Here is a 9,869-nt window from a genome sequence, read left to right as displayed (position 1 = left end):
CTATTTTGCATATTAATGTTTTTGTTATTTTTGTGAGAAATATGTTTATATTTTTTATTATACTGCTGTGTTAGCATCATAGTTTTTCTTCCCAGACTTTCTAACACACAGAAGCCACTGGTGTATTTTAGCTATGGATTCAGATCATTCCTCTGCCTGCAGAATCCACCGCATTTCTACTCCAGGGCAGTTGAATTGCAGTTGTCTCGATTTAAAGTGAGGTGATAGAGGGTCACGGCAAAGAACAAAGTTTTGGAAAGCAGACAAATCTGACTTATATCCTGGTCCTACATGACCTTGAACAAATGCTGAAACCTCTGTAAGCTAAGACTGTTCATATCCACAGCCTTTGCATTTACCATTACTCTGCCTCTAACCTCTTTTTCTAGATCTTACATTATTCTGTATCTTCATAAGACTTCCATCTTTGAGAAACTTCAGTAGCTTGTATATTCTGTCCAAATCCTCTTCTCCTCTTAAACACCTCTACTCACTCCCAGTAACTACCCCATTATTATGTTTCTCACTATTTGGAATTGCATTATTTTTTGATTGACCCAATGCATGTCATCCCCCCACTATTATGTAAGTCAGTGGTTCTCAAATGGGGGCAATTGGTTTCTTAGGAGACATTTGGCAATGTCTGGAGACATTTTTGGTTGTCACACTTGCATGGGGGCTACTGACTTCCAGTGGGTCGAGGTCAGAGATGTTGTGCCATGTCCTAGAACTGTAAAGGATAATTCCACTATTGGCCCAAATGTCAATAGTGTCCAGTTTGAGAAACCTTAACACAAATCCATAAACACAACAATGCTGTCTCTAAGTTTTTGAAATCCCCAAGAGCTAGAACATTCCCTGGCATTAGTAACCTCTTGAAAATATTGGTGAAATAAACCTAATCAGTGGATGATTGAGAAGACTCAACAGGATTGGCACATAGACCTCTTAGCAGAGCTATATACATGTGTTTCCTCCCTCATTGTATACCCATCTTGCACTCTTTTTGTTTGTTTGTTGATCCTCATCAGAGGACATTTTTTCCATTGACTTTAACAAAGAGTGGAAGGCAAGGAGGCAGAAGGAGAGAGAGAGAGAGAGAAAGTCGGTGTGGGGGAGACACATTGTTGGTTGCCTCCTGCGCGCACCCAGATCAGTTCAGGGATTGAACCTGCAACCCAGGTATGTGCCCTTGACTAGGCATAGAACGCTTGACCCTATGGTGTGTGGGTCAATGCTCTAATCTCTGAGCCACACTGGCCAGGGTCCATCTTGCATTCGTAATAGAGAACTCTGACACATGTGTTAAAAACTAACCTGTCTGGGCTCCTCACCAACTATCTGGTTGAACATCCAATAATGTTTCAAACTCTGGCAACTTTATAGTTATGTGATTTTTCCGATAGAAGGACCAAATTTGTGATCCCACTTATTTTTATGACCAATGGTAGCAAATATATTACTCCTGCTTCAAGCAATGTGTAAATCACAGATAATTTGTACCATCCTTGGTAGTTTCAAGACTCCCATTCCACATTCTATGGCGTCATTGTTCTTATGATATTTTTTTCCAAGGGCAATCCAAAAAGTACACCAGGGCATAGAAATTTAGCTTTGTCAGATTCTGAGCATATCTAAGATGCTGTCTAGGTTTATGGGTGCTATTCCTGCAACCTGTCCTCCTTCAATAAATAATCAGTTGTCAATTTATTTAACGAAAGTAGATGCTTATCTTTCCTGACATTTGTATTAGCCAAGTAGGTTAATATTAGATGTGGCTTTGGCATATTAAATCAGAAAATTATTTTCAATGTAAGCTAGCCTCTGCTGCCACCAGAGACTTCCTGGGTAATAGACACAATACCGGCAATTCCTTCTATACCTAATGTAAAAGTTTAGATAGTAAAGTTCAACCATGTTAAAATAAACATACCTATATTCATTTATGGTAAAATGACTTATAGCATAAAAACTAACTCTAGGTACATCCTATTTAGCAGGTATAGAAATGTCATATTTATGTGCAACACAAAATACTCAGAATTCTGTGTTAAATGTTGTAGCATATAACGCATGATTTGTCTTTTGCTCCCGAAGGTTTCTCAGTAAATAAAAAATGTTACATAATGCTTTGTGTTGAGGTTTTTATATTTAGTTCTTTTCTAACCTATATAAATGTGATCTCACATTCACTTGTTTTTCTCTAATCAGGTATAAAATACAATACTTCATGATGGTACAGTTAATCAAGGTATTGGCATAAAATAACGGTTCTGAGTAAGTTTAACAACTATATTAGAACTGAAATAAAACTTATTATATATCTCAAAGAGCTTATCTTTCTAAACCATCAGTTTACTCCAACATGCTTGTCATTTCAATGCCGTTTTAGATAGATCCTCAGAATCTTTGACACATCAGAATTCACACACATTCTCAGTTATTTTTGCCAGTAGAGTAGACTTTAGAATAATCCTGAGTCCCTTGGGAGTAAATGACTATCTAAAGGATTCAGGCATTTAATTATTTTTTTATTTAAAAAATAAAATAAAAGCTAAGCAGGTTTTCATGCATGCTTTTATTTTTAAGTGTATTAAAGATAAGATCAAGAGAGAAGTTTCAAAAATTAACAGCAATATTATTAGTATATATAGTCTCCTTAAATGACTTCCTGTAGGTGAAATTGTATTTGGAAAAGCCAGTTGCGATACTTTTACTTGAAAAAGACTCATTAAATACCTATAAAATAACTATTATAAAACAAATTTAAACAACTGTCATAAAGTGTGGTAGTCAGGTAGAATTTTAAAAGTTGAAAAGGGCTTCAAAGAAGCTTACTAGAGAATAGGCAGAAATATTCACAAATGACAAGAAAAAGTAAATAATAGACAGCATAGGCAGTTTGAACTAAGACATATGCAACTTTTTTTTACAGTCTAGTAGATGGCAGGAAATTATATCCTAGTCTTCCAATTTTGTAAAGAAGTCTGTTTCATAAAAATAAGCTTAATTATATGTATATGTATATGTATGTGTGTATGTGTGTGTATATGTGTGTGTGTGTGTGTGTGTGTGTGTGTATATATATATATATAGTCCTAGAGATATGTCTACCGAAATCACACAAGTATAATTAAAAATTATGTTGCAAATGACATGGACTATACAAATGCTAACAGTTGTGTACTTTTTGCTGATAAAAGTTGAGATTATCACTTAGTACTACCAATGACAAGATGGGCATCCCTACAGGTGGACACTGTAAACTATTCTACTAAACATATCAACCACAGAGCATACCTATGTCTTTTCACTGTGTCAGAACATGTATCAGAAAATTCACCATGGTGAGTTTTGCTTATGCAAAAGCAAACTGTAAAATGTTCTCTTGGTTCACTAAAAACTACCATTTTTGTTTCTGGACACAACATTGGTAGTATTTTATACTTAGGATGATTTTTCATTAAACAAAGACCACTATGATAAAGTCCAAGGACATCTGCGGGTCCCACGGACGCACATACTGAACAGCCAGATTGTGGGAATGAGCATGTTCCAAGTCCAGACTCGGGTGACTGGCAGGAAGAAAGTGGGTTATCGAGAAAAAGCAGGAAAAGATAAAGCTGCTCGAACCAATTTGAAATATAACCATCTGACAACACAGGTCTCTCAATTTTATAAAGTACAAGGATATTTCAAGAAGCATTGGTGATTCTTTGGTTCTACGTGTTCACCAAACCCTCCACGCCACATCACGTCCTAAAGGAGCTCATGAGTGTGGAGCTCAAGAGATTACATGGTAAATTGAGTGGTAGCTGCTTAACTCCGAAGAAAAGAGCACGTTTATGACAGGGGATCACCAGGCTTTATGGTGAGCGTTACGCGATCTCACATGGTGATTTATAATTATTATGTATCACCAATGTGGCACTATTGTTGCAGTGTTGTGGCTATTAAAGTAACTGCCTCCTGAGCCAATTTGGGAACGGAGACAAGTCACAAAGCAGCAGTGCTTTGCACTGTAAAAAGAGATGCTAGAGATAATTGGGCAAGGTGGTGTCATGTCACTTGTGTGCAGTTCATTAATTAACTGCTTGAGACTGCTATAAAATAATAGCCATGTCATCAGGATGAAAGTACAAGAGTGCAAAGGAAATAAAACTTCGTAAGAAGACAGAAGTAGCTGTTATGAAGAAAAATGTTTCCTTCCCTTTTAGTAGCCAGTCTATTTCCCAGCAGTTACAAACCTGCACTTCAACTTTTCTTATTATTACTTGTTAGTGTTTATTGGGTGCTAGATGATGCATGCAATTTATGTCCCCCCTGAACTGTGGAGGCTGATGGATGATTTTCTAAAAGAGCTCAGGGATCATTGCGTAGACAGAGCAATACCCAGTGATTTTCCTCCCGCAACTCAGAAACCAGGTCTATATTAAAGACCTTCCCGAATGTGTCACTAATGGGATTTCTAATTTCAGCAACAACCAGATCTTTAGCAGATACAGTCACGAGTCAGGAAATAAACACATTTGGAGGAACTGTTTTGCCAATAGTAAAAGCCTTTGCAGATATACTGTGTCATTTAAAAATATTATGATTACGCCTACTACTATTTTTCACAACCAGAATGGTTAATTGGCAGCTGCATCAGAAAAACACAACAGAACTGCACGTCAAAATGTGGTCACTGAACAGCATTAGAATCGTAACTCTGCGCAGAGCATACCAATAACTATTTTGCTCTTCCTTCCAGTTACCAGTTCCACAGCGACTGTAAACCGAAGGTGTGAGATGTACTCAACAACTGGGAAAATAAATTTGGAGAACCCGGCTGGAGATGCCTCTGGCTAAAAGAATATGCAATATGATTTCATGCTACACACAGCCTAGACAAATAAGACTGAGTACTTAAACATATTAAGTTTATTTCTCTGTCAGGACTCCCTCTCTGTGGCAAAAATGAAAGACCTGGGTCACCTCGTAATGGCAATTCCCTCAGAACTATGGTACACGCGAGTCAGTTGGATCTGCTTTTCGCTGAACATTGAGCTCCGTGGGCAGTGGGAGAAAGAAGCAACCCATCCTCCTTATCACTGCGTGAGGGCGACGGGCCTGCACAGTGGTCAGAGCTTGTCCAGCCGCTTAGGCCGATGAAATATTTCTTGTCAGGGCTTATTCCACACCTGACATTTCTCATATTTGATCTGTTAATGGTTACTGCCCACTCTGCTGGCTTCAAAGGTCAGACTCATAAAAAGGTTCTATCTCTACTAATTGAGCCCTTCTGTTGGGAATCTGGTTCAAATATGTGTGGTAAGCCAGGGTGACAAGTGCCTGATCCCCACCAGCAGCACGCAGGGGGGATGACCCATTCCCAAAGGAGCATTTGTTTTCCTGGACTTTGAGAAAGATAATAGCAATATCTTTTCCAGAAGTGTGACTAGAAAAAAAAGTAAAACTGTGGATGACATTCTTTCATGTCTATTTTCACATTTCCTTACTAGACATAAGAAATGCAGGAATTGTAACAATGTTGGTAGACATTTGGTAGACATTTACCATAGATAGGGCATTAATCTACATCATGTGTGTGCTAATACACAAACAATGCAGACTAAGTTGGCAAGAGGACACGTTATTAGTTTCAGGACACAGGACAGGTGAGACCACCAGACTGTAGAAAGGACATGGTATGGAGACACGTGGACGTCAGGGGTTGACTAACCAGGACACCCCTATGTCTGAGTCTCCAAGTTCCTGCCTCATTTTCTCTCACCGCAGATCAACTTTTCCAAGTAGTGTTGTTTTCATCATTGGAAAAGAAACAATTCTCTCATTTTTAGTTTTAAAAACCTGGAAAGTCTCTGGCTGGCCCAACTTGGATCTGTTATCCCTTGATTAGTGCCCTGGGGGTGAGGAAAATGTATGAAATGTCTGATTCCCTTGTACCAACTGGTTAGACTGAAGGGTGGAGGCAACAGCAATTCCCCAAAGGAGTTGGGCCTGGGAGAGGAGAAGGAAAGAGTCTGTTTCTGAAAGAAGAGAAGGGTCTTCCGGCTAAGTAATTGTGTTAAAAATGTCACTAGACTCTTTACTTGAAAGTCAAAACACTATTCCAAAAGCCCAGATGTTCTGCACACCTTCCACTAAAATTTATATCTTCAATAAGAAAATAATTAAGGTCCCTACCTGCTCCAGGCCGAGGCTGCTGGGGCTCCTGGGTCCACTGGTTCATGTTTTTCTGCTGTTTCTTGGCAAAAAATGGCAACCAATGATGCTGTTCTGAAGAGACTGGAACAGAAAGGTGCAGAGGCAGATCAAATTACTGAATATCTTAAACAGCAAGTTGCTCTTCTTCTTTTTTTTTTTTATCCTCACCCAAGGATATTTTTTGATATTTTGTTCAGATAGAGTGGGAAGGAGAGAGAGAGAGAGAGAAACATTGACGTGAAAGGGACCCATTGAGTGGTTGCCACCCTCACAACCCAACCAGGGCCGGGGACAAACTGCAACTGAGGTACATGCCCTTAGCGGGAACAGAACCCGGGTCTCTTGGGACCGCAGGCTGACGCTCTAACCGCTGAGCCAAACCAGCCAACGCTAAGTTGTTCTTCTAAAGGAAAAAGCAATTTTATAGACGACTTTGAGAGAAGAGAAGAAACTTTGAGTGAAAATGCTAAATTGAGGAAAGAAATTGAAGAATTGAAGCAAGAGCTAATTCAGGCAGAAATTTAAAATGGCATGAAACAGCCTTGGCTGGTTTGGCTTAGTGGATGGAGCGTCAGCCTGTGGACCAGAGATCCCAGTTTCGGTTCCCGCTAAGGGCACATACAAAAAAAAAAAAAAAAATGGCATGAAACAAATACCACTTCCATCTGATACTCCACTGCAAGTTAATTCCATGGTTTCTGAAAATGTAATACAATTTATACCAATCATAACCATATCTTTTGGTGCCAAAGAATAGGTAGAAGGAGGAAGAGGAGAAGATAAGAAGGGGAAAGAGAAACTTGGAAAGAAAAGAGAGAAAAAGGAAAACAACAACAACAGTAGCAGGAAGTGCTGACTCTAAGCCAATAGATGTTTCCCGTCTGGATCTTCTAATTGGTATCATCACTGCCTAAAAACATCCTGATGCAGAGTCTTTGTATGTAGAAGTAGATGTTGGAGAAGCGGGCCCAAGAACAGTGTCAGTGGCCTGATGAATCATGTTCCTCTTGATCAGATGCAAAATCGGATGGTGATTTTACTTTGTACTAAAACCTGCAAAGACGAGGGGAATACCATCTCAAGCAATGGTGACGTGTGCTGCTTCACCAGAGGAAGCTGAAATCTTGGCTCCTCCTCCTCGGTCAGCTCCTGGAGACAGGGTTATTTTGATGCTTTTCGTGGAGAGCCTGACAAGGAGTTAAATCCGAAGAAGGAGATTTGGGAGCAGATCCAGCCTGATCTTTGCACCAACGATGAGTGTGTGGCCACATACAAAGGAGTTCCCTTTGCCGTGAATGGGAAGGGAGTGTGTCGGGCTCAAACTATGACCAACAGCGGAATAAAATAAAATTAAGTTAAAATGCTTCGTGTACTGAAAATCATTGGAAAAAACTTTAATAACAATAAAAAAAATAATTTATCACTTATGCCTAAAAAAAAAGGAAAAGAATTAAACTTGGAGGGTACTTACTAAACTCACTATATATAATTTTATATATGATGTACAACAAATATATAGAAATATGTACATATAAATCTAACTAAATATATGAGTTGTAGATGTATATATATGTGTGTGTATGTATACCTATATATCTCATTAAAATGTCCTTGACCTTGTAGAGTTTATATTCTAGAGGAGATAATTAGACAATAAACAAATACATAAAATTTAAATTATGTATGATATCAGGGTTTGGAGAAAAACACAGCAGGGTGAGAGGCTGGAGGTAGGCAATGATGAGGAGGTTGGTTACAGGTTTATGTGGAATGGTCAGGGAAATCTCAAAAAGGTGCTTATGAATTGATACCTGGGGTAATGAATGAGACACGCACATGTCTGCGAAAACAGTCAAATATGTTTTAACAAAAAAATTTGCCTTAACACAGTTGAATATGAGACAGATGTAAAGGTAACAAAAAAAGATCACTGACCTAAAAAACCCTCTACTTTAAGAAGTTGTGAAAACTTAGAAAGGTATTCCCTTCTAGGACTTAGTTCCTAATATATAAAATACACACATTCTTTTTCTATTTTTTCACCATCCCTTGAGATTCTTAACTCTGTAAAAGTATTCCACGGACCGTAATGTAGACCCCCTAGCACTGAGCAGTTAGTAGGTGAGCCTGAGCTGCCTCGTCGCTCGTGTGACTGTATCGGTGTCCTCCTAACTCCTGCTCTGTTTCTCTCCCTGCCGCGAAGTCTGTGTATGTGCAGACTCTTCTGCTCAAAGCCTCCATGGCGCTCCATTTTCCATGACTGAGTGAAACCCAGTTTCCTAAAGACCTACATGAACCAGGACACAATGCTCTCTACTATGGACTAAACTGTGCCCTCCCCCCCCCCCCACAAGTACATATATTGAAGCTCTAAATTCCACAGTCCTCAGAAGGTGCCTTTCTTTGGAGTCGGGGCCTTTAAAGGGGTAAGGAGGTATAACAGGTTTGTTAGAGTAGGCCGCAATCTGTTATGGCTGGTGTCTCATAAGAAAAGGAGGTTTAGGGCACACACAAGCCCAGACGCACCATGTGAAGAGACCAGAAGAAGGTGGCCATCCACAAGCCAAGGACAGAGGCCTCAGAAGAACCCAAACCTGCCAACAACTTGATTTTGGACTTCTAGCCTCCAAATGATGAGAAAATAAACTTAGGTTGTTAATGCCACCCAACCTGTCCCACTTTGCTACGGCAGCCCGAGCGAACCAAAACACTCTCTAACTTGATCTTCTCATAACTGACATTCTCCTGCTTGCCTTGAGCACGCTAGCTATGTCCCCCTCTTAGGTCTTTTGAGGAAACTGATTGTTTCCTCTGCCTTAAATATTCTGTGCTCACTTCATTACTTTCTTCAAGTCTTACTTAAATGGTTTTTTCTCAGCATGGCTGCTCATGACCACCTCTATTACAAGGGCATCTTCCCCTGGCTGGGTGGCTCATTTGGTTGGAGTGCAGTCCCCTCCACCACAAAAAGGTTGCAGGTTTGATTCTCAGTCAGAGCACGTACTAGGTTGTGGGGTCAGGACACATAAGGAGGCAACCAATTGATGTTTCTCTCTCACATCGATGTTTCTCTTTCTCTCTCTCTCTCTCTCTCTCTCTCTCTCTCTCTCTCTCTCTCTCTCTCTCTCCCTTCCCTCTCTCTCTCTAAAACTAATAAAAACATCCTCAGATGAGGATTAAAAATATAAATATATAAGTAAAAGTGTGTTTCTTTCCCCACCACACTTCCACACTCTTAATCCCATATAACTTGTTCCATTTTCCCTGTAGCACTTTATCATTATAATAGTAACTTGTTGGTTTTTATGTTGCTTATGGCCTGTCTCACTCCACTAAAAGCTGAACTGCATGAGGATAAGTACGGTCACTTGTATGGCACAGTGATATACTTCTGTAGCCTGGAACCCTGTCTAGCACCTAGAAGATGTTCAAGAAATATTTTTAAATGGATAAAATGAAATCGATATCTAGATAGTACTTTAATGATTGCTTAGTTCAATTTCTTTTTGGACTAGGTAAAAATCAATTTTATATTTAATTTTTCTTAGCTTGTAAAATCTACAGTAATTATTTCCAGGAAGTAAACATCGATCTCCTTGTAATAAATGTCACTTATGTTCATTGAAAATAAGTATCTAAAATATGCTTTGTGTATTTGT

General features: G+C 39.3%; 1 pseudogene; it reads left to right on the top strand.

Annotated features, from left to right (window-relative positions):
* The first annotated feature begins 6,233 nt into the window (after positions 1-6,233).
* Positions 6,234-7,558, top strand: LOC118627174 (annotated as a pseudogene).
* Positions 7,559-9,869: the final 2,311 nt, after the last annotated feature.

Source organism: Molossus molossus, unplaced genomic scaffold (assembly GCF_014108415.1).
Source record: "Molossus molossus isolate mMolMol1 unplaced genomic scaffold, mMolMol1.p scaffold_m16_p_12, whole genome shotgun sequence".
Classification (NCBI taxonomy): Eukaryota; Metazoa; Chordata; class Mammalia; order Chiroptera; family Molossidae; genus Molossus; species Molossus molossus.
Note: the sequence above shows the minus strand (reverse complement) of the source record. Positions and strands in the feature narration are given on the sequence as shown.